This window comes from Manis pentadactyla, chromosome 15 (assembly GCF_030020395.1).
Source record: "Manis pentadactyla isolate mManPen7 chromosome 15, mManPen7.hap1, whole genome shotgun sequence".
NCBI lineage: Eukaryota > Metazoa > Chordata > Mammalia > Pholidota > Manidae > Manis > Manis pentadactyla.
In genome coordinates, this window is record NC_080033.1 from 68,257,971 (window position 1) to 68,272,988 (window position 15,018).

Genomic DNA, 15,018 nt, shown 5'->3' on the forward strand with positions numbered 1-15,018 from the left:
GAGGCAATTAACAGATCCATCTTGCATTAATGGACATTTAGCCAAGCTCTGAAGACCCATGTGTGGGTCTCAGATGTACTTTAAATCTCTGCACTGCCATTTTCCTTAGCTGTGTGAGCTTAGACATATTACTTAACTCTCTAAGATCTGGTTTATGTATTAGTAAAATGAAGATAAAGGTACCCACCTTGTAATAAGAATTAAATAGAGTATTTCAATGCCAAGGCCAGTAACAGATGGTGATCATAGGGCCGGGCATGTGGCTCCATAAAGGGGTCAGTGTGATGGGCATAGCATCCCAGAGACCATCACTGCCTGGGGAACAACTGGCCTGAAATTACGGAGCGGCCCCCTTCTGCAGTCTTGCATTTGCTGGCCTGGTCCTAGGGAGACATTAAGGAAGGTATTTCGTAGACAGTAAATGCTATCAATGAGTGTAAGTCAGAAAGGATGCAGAATGAAGCGCTCAGCTTATCTGACAGAATTCTGCTCCCTGAAGAATTCTATTTATGAGATTCTGCCGTACCTGGGCAGTAAAACTTGCCTGAGTTTCTAGGTTGGCATGGAAATCTGCCCTGCATCTAGAAATGTGCCTTAGGTTTAGGGCTTTAATAAGATTCTGAATGGCTTTTATTTTCTTTCCATGGCCCTGTTGCTTGGAGAAAAACATCATGTTAACCTCGTTTGCTTGAACTTTGTGACCATCCTGTAATTTCAAACACCGCATGTCTTTTCCCATGTAACATTTTGGTAGAGGAAGGTAGGTTGTCCTTGTGTCTGGGGGACTGGCATAAAAATGATGGAGTTCTTTCATTTAGCCGAGACATAGCTTCACATGGACAGTATCAATGGGGCAAGCTCCCCAAAGAACAGTAATACTTTGGGAGGAAGGAAAGAGGAAATTCATGTCAAGATGGGCCAGCAAGGTGGCTCCTCTGGAGCTGTTGGCGTGCGGGTGTCGGCTTTCGCACAATAAAATATTGCTGAGGGGAGCCGGCTGCAGTGACCTGTGACAGCTCCTGACGGAGCACTGTCTGCATGCATTTATCAGGGGCCCCCTGATTAAAGCAGCTGTGTTGCCCCCCAAACAGTCCATAAGCTGTTGGGGGATATGGAACCCCAGGCAATTCCTTCATCTCTGCCTGACCAGACCATGTGTCAAGGTCATGGATCTTAGACCCCCCAGAAAACATTTAAAAGTATCATTCACCAGCTGGGCGAAGTAGTAACATCAGCTGTCCACATGGCAAGGCTGCTTTGGGGCTTTGAACTTCCAGCAAGGAAGCAAATGCCACTGATAGGGATGTGATCATTTGAGAGGACAGGATCTTTGAAAATAACAAACTCAATTATTCTGACCCATGAAGTCTCAGAAGATAGACTCCAAGTAGGAGACAAGGCCAGCAGGGAAGGCTCCGTTTGCCTGGTTCCCAGTTGTCTGTTGGTTTGCACAGTTGATTTGACTGGAAGGACCATTTTTACCTCTGTAAAATCCCAGTTTCTGAGTTCTTGCAGTCACTAGGCAAGGTGGGGTGGGGTGTGGAGATGCCTTGGGTACCAGACGATGCTAAGCCTCCATCCCATCCCCATCACTCACCAGCACCTGGCTATGGCACATGCTCCTTCAGTCTGTGGGCCTCAGTCTCCTCAGCTGTACAATGAATGGGGTGTTCATGATACTGGCCAGCAGCTCCACCCAGGACAACGTACAGAGGGCTTCCCATGCATTAGAGCATCTAATTCTTGTGGTCTCCTCAGGAGGTAGGTTCTATTAGTCTCTCCAATTCACAGACCAGGGAGCTGGGGGTCAGGGAAGATAAGCAGTGTGCTCAGGTTACAATGGGTCCATTATGGGGCTGGCTTCCAGTCAGACAAATTTGAAGTTATCCTCTAGGTCAGACGTACATCAGATCAGGACATTCTGTCATCTCTGAACCCATATCACTGAGACCAATTAAGAGATATCCCATCGTGCTTACATAAATAAAGGCTGCACCAGAGTTAATTTTATTGGCTAGGTACCCCCAGGATTGTCTGTTATGTATCTTGGTTCTGGGTGTTAAAAAATATCCTCCCTCCTTACTGTTGAAAAGCATATGCATTGAACATGTTGGTATGTGGTCTTTTGAAAGTCCCTACCACTCTCTACTAGCTAAATCAGCACAAAGGCTAAATTAGCCAGATTAGGAAAGAGTTTGTTTAAATGTCACATTGTGTATTCTTCCAAGGGGCTTGTTTCTCCATTGAAAGACTTACCCCTGCATGATCAGGATACAGGACTCCTCCAAAACAAGGGGCTTCTTCGGTACCCCTTCATAGTTGTACCCACCTTCCCCCCACCCCTGGCTTTCTCCCCCCACCACCACCAATCTGTTCTCCACCTCTGCAGTTCTGTCATTTCAAGAAGGTATGTAAATGTAGCCATACCATATGTAACTCTTTGAGACTGACTTTTCTCAGTAAGCATGGTGCCCTGGAGAGCCACCCAAGTGGTTGCATGCATCCGTATCTTTGCTTTTTATTGCCTGAGTAGTACTCCATGGTGTGGAGGTACCGGCGTTTGTTTAACCATTCCCCCACTGAGGGACGTTTGGCTTGTTTCTAGTTTGAAGTATTAAAAATAAAGCTGTTATGAACATTCATGTGTAAGTTTTTGTGCAAAGGTTAAGTTTTCATTTTTCTGGGATAAATGCCCAAGAGTATAACTGCTGGGTCATATGTTAAATATATGTTCGTTTTATAAGAAACATTCAAATTATTTTCCAGAGAGGCTGTACTATTTTCCATCCCCACTGATGTCTGAGAGATGCAGTTTCCCCACAGCCTCACCAGCATTTGGTGTTATCATTAATTTTAGCCTTTCTCATAGGTGTGTGGCAAATTTCAACATTTCATTATGATTCTAATTTGCACTTCCCTAATGACTAATGATATTAAATGTCTTGTCATGTGCTTATTTGCCATCTTTATTCTCTTGGGTGAAACATTTGATCATGTCATTTACCTATTTTCTAATTGGATCGTTTTTTTTACTGTTGAGTTTTGAGAGTTGTTTACATCATTTATATGCAAGTCCTTTGTCGGCAATGTGATTTGACAATATTTCTCTCAATCTGTGGCTTTTTGTTTTATGTACTTAATGGGATCTTCCACTAAACAAGTGCTTTTAATTTTGATAAAATCCAATTCATCAATTTTTTGTAGATTGCACTTTTGATGTCAACTCTAAGAACTCTATGTCTAGCACTAGGTCCCAAAGATTTTCTCCTGTTTTCTTCTAAAAGTTTTATATTTTTATGTATAGCGTTTAAGTTTATGATCCATTCTGAATTAATTTTTGTATAAGGTATGAGGTTAGGTTGTGTTCATTTATTAACCTAAAGATGTGCAATTGTTCCAGCCGCATTTTAGAAAAGGCTATCCTTCCATTGAATTGCTGTTGTCCCTTTGTCAAAAGTCATTTGGGCATCTTTGTGTGGGGCTAGTTCTGGGCTAGCTCATGGACCTATATGCCTCTCCCACCGCCAGCACCGCATTGTCTTGCTTCTTGCAGCAATGTAGTCAGGCTTAACATCAAGTTGAATGTTTCCTCCCATGTTATTCTCTTACTAAAGTATTTTAGAAACAACTTAATTTGAAATGCACTTTAAATTCAGTAGTCTTTTATCCCCTCCAAAATAATTTTTTTCTTATTAAAACAAAATTCCTTAAAAAAAAACATTAAAATATCATACATGATATACAAATATCACACAAAATATGATAGAAAAGTGACCAGATCTCTCCACTCACCCAGATGACCACCATTAATGGTTTGGTTAAACTTCCCCGGGTGTCTTTTCCCCTTGCTTGTATCAAGTCCTACGATGGGATCCCATTGGTCATCCTGTGCTGTAACGTCACCCGCACTTATGCCTTTCTCCTCATCTGTAAAATGGGGGAAGTGACGCTCCTTGTTTCCCCAGGCGGCGGTAAGGATCAGACGGTTCAGTACACGTAGGGGGTCTGACCCAGAGCCTAGCACGCAGCGATCACTCAGGAAATACAGCCTATTGTTACTGCCACTTCTGTCTTTTCCCCCTTCGCTTTCACTGCCCGCTTTGGGTGAAGCTGGCCTTTCTTAGTGTCAGCAAAAGGCAGAGAAACCCTCCGTAACGTTGAGTAACTCAAGACAGTTTGCAGAAGCCTGCTGGAGAATGGGTTCCTGCACCTCCCAGTCTGCGGTTCCTTCCAGCTGGAATGAATGGGGCAAAGGATCACAGCTTCTGACTGACCGGCAGGAGTGGTCATTTTGAACATGTCAGCGGCATCCCAGAGTGCCACAGCCTTTATATGCGATTCAAGTTGAACCCCTCATGATCTTACCCCGTGTCCACTATGCAGACATGCACCGCCCATAAATACTGCCCAACTGGTCCTCTAAGTGGGAGCTTGTCCGGCCCCTAAGACTGTTTGCTGAACTCCCGTATGGCTTGTCTCATCTTCCCACCTTTAACTGAGGAGGGGGCTTTCCCCAGGGCATTAGAAGCACAGACTGCCGGGCCAGCCCTGTACTCCAGCTCCCCACACACCCCAACTTGGTGAACTCCGACTGTGTCCCTGGCTCCTGCCACCTAGGAACTGGGAGATGCTGTCATCTCCTCTTTATCTGAGCTCTGCCTTCAAATGTACCCCTGGAGTGACCCACTTCTCCCAATTTCATTAACACATTTTATTTCTACCCAGTAAACCCAAGGTGTTTGCATAGTACAATACAACAGATTTCCCTTCTGATCAATAATACCAAACAACTAGCCACCTCACTCACTGTAATGGCTCCGTATCAAGCTCTGTTCCACAGGCGTCCCACAGTTTAACCAAATGCCCTGTCAATGGACATTTTGGTGGTTCCTGGTTTTCCCTTTTATAAATATCACAACAATAAAACTGCTTGAATGTGTATGTCTGTCCACATGTATGAAAATTTTGGTAGAATGAACTCTCACAGATGAAATACCTGGTCTAAAATGTATGAGCGTTTTAAGTTGCAATTTACAGCTCATTTCCTAATATGATGAAAGTACTTTTAAATTACCTTCACCTTTTTCATCCCCTGAGCGGCCCTGCTTCCTGCACTTGCATCGTCTCCTAGCGACAGTGGAGGAGTGCCCGCCCTGCTGCAGACGGGCTCCAGCAGATACATGGAGGACAAGGTTCGCGGGGAAGCACCTGGCACTCAGGCACAGGGCAGATGTAGAATTCTAGATCTGTGAAAGAGCTCAGGTCCATAGTAGGGACCCCACTGAAGTGGGGTCCCAAGGGCCACACTGTTTGGATGGGGGCTAATGCACTCCATGCTCCAGGGGCACGGACTGAACCTGCAGTGGAAACCTCTAGGAGTAGCTGGGGAAGGGAGCGAGGTGGAGGGAACCAGCAGGAGCAGATACAAAAGATGCCTCACGGTTGCTTAGACCGAAGGCTTCCATCACTGGGCTTCTATATATGGGAATTTCTGTTCTGGGTTCCTACTGGCACAGGCCTTTGGAATGCCACAGATGCTGAAGCACTGTTCTTGATGTGCTCAGATTTTCTTATTTAAGAAAAAGCAAAGTCAAGCCTTTAAACCACTGCCAATATCTATCTATCTATCTATCTATCTATCTATCTATCTATCTATCTATCTATCTATCTATCATCTATCTATCTACCTATTACCTATCTATCTATCTATCTATCTATCTCTATCTATCTATCTCTCCCTCCCTCTCTCTTTCTCTCTCTCTATTTCTGTGTGTATCACTCAGTCTCTCCCCACTCCTCTCTGTTGCCCTCAGCTTCTCTGTCTCCCACATCCTCTCTTTGTCACCCAGCAATTCCCATGTCTCACCCTGTCACTAAGGAGGGAAAATATCAAGCTGAAAGACTTCACCATTTTACTTAAAGCTCCTTAGCTCTGTGATAGTTCCTGTTTTGCATGTTCCAATCAACGCCCACCCCACACCCCACCTGCCTGTAGCGGTGCAGGAGAAGGTAGCCACACTCAGCCACTGGAGGGTCTCGCCTTTTCCATGTGGGTTTCATGAAACGCCTCCATGGCACCTGTTCAGCAGCCCTGATAAGGATTCTTGAACAGTATGTTTTCTCCTGTAATTACACCTCAACAGTAACCAATTATATTGTCCTTGATTGCAAATACATTTACAATGCTTATTTTTGTACTCCCTAGACTTTCGGTATATTTAATATTCTTTAACAGCACAGCAGGAGGTGAGGATATACAGGCTGTCCTGTAAAGGGACCAGAGAACAATGGGGGTGAGGGCTGCTTTCTCTACGTGATGCATGCTTTGGGAGTTTTTAATTGGAGAGTTTGGGACATGTTATAGACTCAAGAGGAGGGACAAGCCAACCAGAGGAAGCAGGACAGGAGCTGGGGGGGGGGGGGGGAAGAAGGGGCAGGTGTGGAGTTAGCACTGAATAGAAGGGAGACACCCCCTGGGGCGGGAGGTAAGCAGAGGAGCCAGCGAAGGTGTTTGGAGGTTCCCAGGGTGAGGCCTCTGAGTGCAGGTGCACCTGCCTTCCTGGTCTCTGACTCTCAGGGTCGGGTAGCAAGGACCCCTGGGGCCTGATTCCGAAGGTCCAGAGTGGGGCCCAGGATTCTGCATTCTAACTGCTCACAGGTGGTGCCCGGGCTGCTTGCCCAAGGCCACACTTGCAGTAGCAAGGGTTTAAAGAATCGGGAAGGCAAAAGGGATTGCAGACAATAATTCTTCATTGCCCCATAAGCTTGAGTCTGAACACAGCTCTAACTGAATCAAACGGAAAATGCCCCCACTCTGATTTTCTGCGGCCCACTGAGAAAGCCCTGGGGGTGACGGGGTGCCTCTATTTGAGCCCCTCCTCCCCGCAGGGAAGGTGTAGTGAGACCCCAGCTGCGGGACTGGGTCTGTTTGTTGCACCTGAGTCCACTTGGCACACACAAGAAAGAAAAGCATTTATTGAAAAGTGAGAGGCAAGCGTCAGGACAAATGGAAAACAAGAAAAAGCCCCTTTCTTCTTTCATAAAAGGGATTATCAGTTGCTAATTCAAAAATTGTAGAGTAATGAAAACTACATCAATAATTTTCATAATAATTACAGTCTTTAGTTTTACCCTTGAATGTTTGTCTGGCAATGTCTGATTCAATTACTCCAGAACATGTTATCACGCTAGTTCAGTGTTTTCCTATGAGACTTGAGTCTAGGACCAGCTTGCTGATAAATCGTGTCCTGGGGGAGTGTGTGGGCTGCTGTTTTAGATACTTATTGGGGACCCCTGACCTGATTTAGCTAGACTAGTGATTGTCACTCAGGGAGAACTTTACATGCAAACACCCACCCCCAAACACGCCTCACTGGGACAGCTAGCCATGTCTGCAGACATCTTGGATTGTCACAGTTAGGGGGGCACAGCTCCTGGCATCTAGTGGGCAGAGGCCAGGGATGCTGCCCAACATCTTACGGTGCCCAGGACAGCCCCACCCAAAAAAAACCTATCCGACCCAACACATCAATAGTGCTGAGTTTGAGAAACCCTAAGTTAGATTTAAAATGCAATTAGGGAATAAAAGGTGTTGTTCAGGACACCTCTGATTATAAGTGACACGAACTCTTAAGTATTTTAGACAACTTTGTATTGGCAGAAATGTTACATAACAAGACCAGGCCAAAAAGACCCCCAAAAAAGAGCAAAGTTGGGGTCTTTGGTCACGTTCCTTAGAACGATGCTGTAAGAAACCTCATTTCTTTGTTCACTTGGCCTGTGTTCATGAAAACAACATGCGTGTGTTTATTACATGTCAGGAACTCATTTAAACACTTATAAATATTCTCACTAAGTCATCATCATATTCCTATGAGGGTAGGTACTATTATATTTGGCTGGTGAGAAAATTAAGACACAGAGAGGTTAAGCAACTTGACCAAGATCACACAGCCAATAGGTGATCTGGCTTCACAGGGCATCAAACGTAAGTTTCCCTCATCTGTCTTTTTCAACATGGAAGCGTGCCATTGAGTGCCTCTCTCTCCACCCAGACTTCCCTGTCATTGCTCCGCCCTGGGGTCAGACACAGAGGATGAAAAGGGACAGAGAATGATTCTCCTAATCCTCCCCGTCTCACTGAGTCGATTCCCAAGGGAATGGTTCTTAGCCGTCTCTTCTCCCTGAGGGACTCAGATGTTCTCAGAAACTCCATAAGCCACCTCCAGAGAAAAACACGTGGCTGGGCCCGAGGGAATTACAGTTGGGCCCGTGGGGTCTGTTTGCAACGGGCATCAATGGTGCGCACACAGACAATGGAGGGAGGGCGGTTTCTTCTGACTAAGACGTTTGGGATTTAAATATAAATCAGAAGCTGTAAGTCAATTCCACATATGAATTTGTACAAATCCTTTGTAATGAAAGCAGAAGGTTTCTCTTGTCCTTGTTTGTACTGGGGTGTTAGCATCAGGAGCCTAACCAAGTGTGGCAATTTTCCTACAGCTCAGGAGATTAAAGATGTACTTTGTCTGGTTAGAACTGGCTGCAAATGGCGTGCTGGGAGGAGGGCTTGTTCTCCGCTGGCTCCAGAGGGTCTTTCTCATCGTGGCGTTAACCTGAGCAATGCCCCGTGCAAACTGGGAAAGAGGAGGCTGCTCAAAGGGCATTAGGCAGAGGCTCTGAAGGAGATAAGGCCCCAGGACCTCCCTCCTTCCCAACCCCTCATGCCATTCGGGAGAACCCTCCTTCTCAAAGACTGCCTCTCCTCACGTAGGACCAGGAGGCACGGGGCTCTGGGGAGCTGGCAAACAGTACACAGACTCATGGGTTAGCAAGTGCCACACAAGTGCTACGTGCATGTTGATGAATGACTTAAATTCACGCCACCTTTAACACAGAGTCACCAGCAGGTCTGCTCCTAGGTATAGACACAAGGGAATGAAAACATAAATCCATACAAAAACTTGCACTTGAACATTCATAGAAGCATTATTCACGCCAGCCACAAAGTAGAAACCACCCACATGTTAACAGATGAATGGATAAACAAAATGGGATCTATCCATACAATGGCATATTATTCAGCCACAAAAAAGGAGCAAAGCCCTGACGCAGGCTGCAATGGGAATGAGCCCTGGGAACTGTGCTAAGTGAGAGAAGCCAGACACTAAGGACCACGGATGGTGTGATTCCATTTATATGAAATGTCCATAATAGTAAATCCATAGAGACAGAAAGTTAATTAGTGGTTGTCAGAGGTTGGGAGGGGAAGAGGAATGGGGTGACTGCTTAAAGGGTACGGGATTTCTTTCTAAAGTGTTGAAAAAGATGACCTCCGGGAGATAGCCCTGGGATTCCCCTGACAAATGCTGTGCACTCCTTGAGCACAGAACAAGAATTCTCAGGGCTCCCCACCAGGGGCATCCTTTGGGCATTCCCTCTACTGGGTCTTCACTGTGAGGACCCCGTACCATCTGGCATGGATCACAAAGGCCATGTAACGTTTGCCCCATGGCGGTCACCTCAAGCAGCTGTTCCCTGGCTGTTTATCATCATCATCTAGGGGAGTTTTTAGAAATACAAATGCCTGGGCCTCACCCACAAAAATTCTCTGACTGAGAGACCCCAGATCAACAGTAGTTTTTGAAGGTTTTCAAGGGATTCTCATGCACAGCCAGCCTTAAGAACTACAGCTCTAGTCTATAGCCTACCCCTCAGATACGCAAACTGTACTCAGAAAAGCTGCCGAACTTACCCACGAGTTACAGGTAGATCAGAGGCTGCTCCGCTTTATTGGATTCCCCACACCTGTAAATTGGCAGAACTGCATGAACCAAACTCCCAGGTCTTCAGAGCCAACCACACTCTTGTTTCTAGAAAAGTCATTCTTCATCCAGATTCAAATATGAGTGGTTGAATGCCTCTCTCTACAAAAAAAAAATCTCTTTGCCTCTCAAATTTAACTATTTCCAGTGATCTCGTCAGATGTACAAGTGGGTTTTGCTGCTTCTCTCATTTTTTAAAGACAGAAGCTCAACTGAAGAAGATAGGCTAATGTCAGAGGGAATAAAATGCCCAGGCTGGGCAGTCACAGGAGAAAGAATGTAGGCATGGTTGCCCCTTGGATTTTAGTTTTCCCTCATCATCTAATGCAATACTGATTTCATCCGTTCCCAAACAGTCATGGGCAAACTTCTTTTTAGCAGCAAAACTTTTTTTTTTCCCAAGCAAAATCTCAGGAACTCTAATACACAAAACAGATAAAAGATAATTAACAGATTCCTCGGGCTATTTGAATCTTTATTGTTCAGAGGAAAGCACTTGATGCTTTAGTAGGACTCCAGCACCATCTCTCAAACATGCTTGGTTCCCAGAACATAGTTCAAGAACCACAGGCCAACGGCGTGATCTTCCGGCCAGTCTCCAGTGGCTGTGTATTTCATATTGTTCTGTGGAGAAGAAGACATGTTCTTCCTGAAAGCTCATTTTTTTAGCGGCAAGCGTGTGTGTCTGTATTTGGCAGATTTATGGAGCTTCCATAGGAAGGTCACGCAGAGGAGGCACGCAGGGATTAGACAGTGGGTGATCAGGCCCCAGAGCCAGACCTGGCAGGGCATCGCCCTCAGAAGCACCTGCTACGTGTCCACCGTGGCACATGGCAAGTCCTCATGGGAAATGAACTGACGCAGAGGAAGGGAAGTAGGAGCTCTACACAGGTAACTACACTGAAAGGCGGACTGTGTTCAGAACAAAGAGAGTCACAGGACATTGAGCCACATTCTCCAGTTTATTAGTAAGCATCTCATATGCTACAGAACAAAATCCATCATCCTCATCACTAACAATACTGAACCCTTGCTCTCTGCCAGGCAACGTGCCAAGATCCTTAAATATATTATCTTATTTATAGCAATCCCAGTTTCTACCCATTAGGTTATCAGCAAGAGATTCGATTTTTCCAATAAACTGTATCCTTTATGTAAATATAGGTTCGTCAGAGTATTTGCAAGTCAAAGCTCTCTCCCTCACCCTTTTATCCTCACAAATGAAATTTAGGTTTATAAAACTTCTTTTAATTTTAATTTTAATTTTCCAAAGCCAGGGCCCCGATGACTACGTCCCAGCCTCTCAAGTTCAGCATCCGTTCTCCCTGTGGCCTCAGAGCCCACAGCACATGAACCAGGCTCTGACCGTCAGGCATGCAGGCCTGCCTGTGTCCAGTTCCCTACAGTCATCTGGTGCCACTTCTTCCCCACCTGTGGCTCTCCAGCCTGCTGACTCATGTTTCCATCTTCCAGGTTTATGTTACCCTAGAGACTGACTCTTTGCTCTGTAGGGAAGAGCATTTATTCCTAGTGTAAAATAAAATGTCAGTCCCTCTTCACCCAAGGGTGACTGACCTCTGTGACAAGTCCAGGCGGTCTCTTCCGGAATGTCCAGTGCCCACTCCACCTTGTCAAAGAGAGGGGGATGGAAGAGCTCGGCTCTGAATGGAGAGAGACGTTAATGCACCCAGTGTACCCCAAGCCAGGCATCCCTACCGATTGTACAAAAATGTTTTTTGCATCTGTATTTGCTTTGCCACATGGTTTAACAGAAGAGTAACTTAATCTATTTTTCCCAATTACAATCAATAAGTCCTCCTGCTCTGGTGTGGTAAATTAATGTCTGTCTATTGTTTTTAAATCACAAAGTAAGCATTGCTATAGAAACATAAAATGGTGCTACTTCATTTTAATCTATTCAATTTTCCATTCTTGCATTACATAATGGGGTTAAAACATTGAATAGAATTAATAGAATGAGTATTTAATTAAGCAATAATGAGTTTCTAAATGGATGCTGAAGGAAACAGGCTTTATAGTTTATGCAAGAATCAGATAATGGTCTTAACAAAGACTATAATAATTGTGTTGAATGCTTTCTATATTTAAAGATTTTTTTCTGAGTTCTCTCAAGAGTAGATTCAAACATAATCCAGTTCCTTGATTATACTCCAGTTTGCTTTCAGGGTAAATTCCCAAAGCCTCGCCATGGCCCGCAGGGCCCAGCATAATCTGACTCCGTCCTCCTCTGGGCTTCAGTAGCAAACAGTTCTTCCTGGCCTCCCTGAGCGCCAGCTCCCCAGGCCTTCCCTCTGCTCTGTACACACACCGAGATCCCTCTGCCTCCAGCTTTGCACCTGCTGTTCCAGACACCAGGAGTGCTCTCTCCCCTTCTACCTCACTGGCTTCTCCTCTTCCAGTTCTTCTGGAACCCTTCCCTAATGGCCCTCCCCAAACTGGGCCAGGCACTGCCCCCAACTAACTTCCCCTGAGCTACAGGCTCTCCAAGAACTGTGTTCTTTCTTTCCTAGCATGTATTACTTTTATATTCATACACATACCATGTCTGTTTTGTTTACTAGGGAATCGCTAGAATTTAATACCATATCATGCCTGGCACACAGAAGCCACTCACCAAATACTTGTTGGCTGGCGCTGGAAGTTGGAAGAGATGGAGGATGGATGGATGGAAGGATGGGTGGGTGGATGGCTGCATCTAAGGATATATTAGGAACACAAAAACACACTGAGAGTTCCTAAAACAATACCACCTTCTCCTCCCATCTGGATTCATTTGCTCACACACAGAAAGAGGTTCTGGCCCCACTTTGGTAGGTGCTGCACACATGTAAAGGTGTCACGGGAGAAGCTGCTCAGGCTTTTCTCACCTAGAAATTACCTAAATGCAGATCTTGCAAATGCAGCCGTCCAGCCATCAGATCTTCGTGGGCCCGGCACTGTGCTGTGTACTGGGGATCAGGGCTGAGTCGTCCATCAGGTGCCACACGCATTGTGCTGAGGGTCCTAAATTCGGAGCAAAAAAAATAGGGCCAAAGAACATTTTAACTCTTTCCCTCACATCAGGAAAAAAAATGAAATGTTTAAAGCCCGTGAAAATCTATTACGGTGAGACGGGGCCAACAAAGGTAGAAGTGGCGGAGGTCCTCAAAAGCCATAATGCAGCCCTGCGGGAGCTGGTCTGGAAAACAAGGGAAATTGGTCCAACCCCACCCTTCTGAACATTTAAGCAGATGGCAGAATCAGGCACCATCAATGAGCCAGTCCCTCTAAGTCTCACGCCCGTATAGCTTCCTCCCTTCACATCTCTTCCCAGCCCTCATCTTTGATGCCAGATTCCATTTCCTATATTTAAGATCATTCATTCATTCAATAAATAGTTATTGTCTCGCTTCTGTGCTCCTGGCATCATGCAAGGGACTGGAGTGAAAGCTGTGAGCAGACAGAGACACACTTGAAGCCTCAAGTGTCCTCAAATCATGATGTGTTCTTACTGTGTCTTCATTCCAGCAACGTAACACTCACCTTTCTTGATAAAGCAACTTCTCACCTATGTATTGGATGTGACAGCATTTCCATCTCACTGGTGGTCCCCTGCATCCGCTAGTCTTAGCACACTCCCTGCCCATGTAATCCTCTACCTGGTCTCCTCAGGTACAGGTGTCAGGTGAGCCGTAAGGGCAGGTCATGAGCTGAGGTCTGCTGTGATCGGTAGGGACAGAGAAGCAGTCCTCTGGCTCTGGACCACAGCGGGGTTGAAGGACTAGCCTAACAGTGGGGAATTGAGTGGCATCAGTGATACAACTTGTCAAAAGTGGAGATTCCTGGGGTCCAAGAGACTCAGAGCTGACTTTGTTTCACTGAACAACTTGGGGTAGAAACTCTTCGTTCCTTACTTCCTTCTCTGCATCTGTATCTTCAACTTCAGTCTGAAGGAGTTACGTGGCACATGTGCCCCCACATCCTACTCTTGGACACAGGACAGACAGTACTAGTCAATCACAGCACTCCTTCCTGCTGAGCCCAGATGCTTTTTTGAGGAGGAAGGAAAGACAGAAAATAGGGCTTCCTTAGACAAGAATCAGAGAATTCAGGTCACAGAGATGGTCCCCTGAAGCTGTGTCTATGTGACAGCATCCTCTCTGCCCCTCCTCTCTTCACCTCCCTTCCATCCTGCGTGCATGCTCTAAGATTTGCAAGTGCCCTTCTTATGGAAGGGAAACAACTCACCCAGGTTTGCGGAAGAATGATAGGCGAATTCGTTCCCATCCCCATCCCATCCCCTCAAAAGCATCAAGATTAAGGCTTATGATTAACGATTTGCAAGTCAGTTAATCAGCCGCTGCTTTTGAAACCTCGTTTCTCAAATTATTTTTCTTTGAACACAAGAGTTTTTGACATCGCCTTACTGTCTGTAGATTCGCTTTCTTATTAATTGAAATTCCAAGCTATTTCTTCTTCTTGTCAGCTTATCAGTATTACTTGTGAAATATTTGCAAAAAGATTACTGTTCACCTGTAGTGTGTCACAGGTAAGCACCAAAACAATGCTTTATGCTTCCAGCTCAAAGGACTGTGCTCATGATGACTCGTGAAATTCTCTATCAGTGGGAAAGTAGATTTTTCATTTATTGATTGATTTCAACCGCCCCTACTTGCAACAAGCATTTGAGATGTATCACAATAAAAACACAGCTACAACAAGGCTCCAAACAATTGATTTATGTTTCCTTAGAAAATGGTTTTCTAAAGCCATTCGAGTTGTGGGCAAGGGGTGGGAAGAATGAAATCGGGTTTCTTGGTTCAGGAAGATGGCCCCATAGGGCAGAGTCTCTGAAGTCCATGATGGGGCTCCAATCCCAGTCGTCCGCAGGAGTGATGCCCCTCTGGTCACCCGGTCACCTGTCGTTTAGGGGTAGGTGAGACTGTGAGAACAAACACACACAAAAATGTATAAAGGCTCAGACTCAACAGAAGTTTGTTTCTCATTTAGCAACAGTTCAGGACAGGGGCACCCAGCCACAAGGCTGCTCCCCTCCATATGGCGACTTGAGACCCAAGCTCCTTCCCCCTGAGGCCCCACCCTCCCCTGGCTGTCCGTGTTCAGATAGAGAGAAGGGGAAGGGCATGGAGAAGAGGCACAGCTGTTCTCTTAACCCTCAGGCCAGCCCAGCTCT

The 15,018-nt window shown here is 45.6% G+C and overlaps 1 protein-coding gene across 3 annotated transcripts in view; it reads left to right on the forward strand.

Annotated features, from left to right (window-relative positions):
- Nucleotides 1-15,018, forward strand: part of CDH13 (cadherin 13) — a 1,152,846-nt gene that overhangs the window by 1,055,389 nt on the left and 82,439 nt on the right. The window lies entirely within an intron of this gene.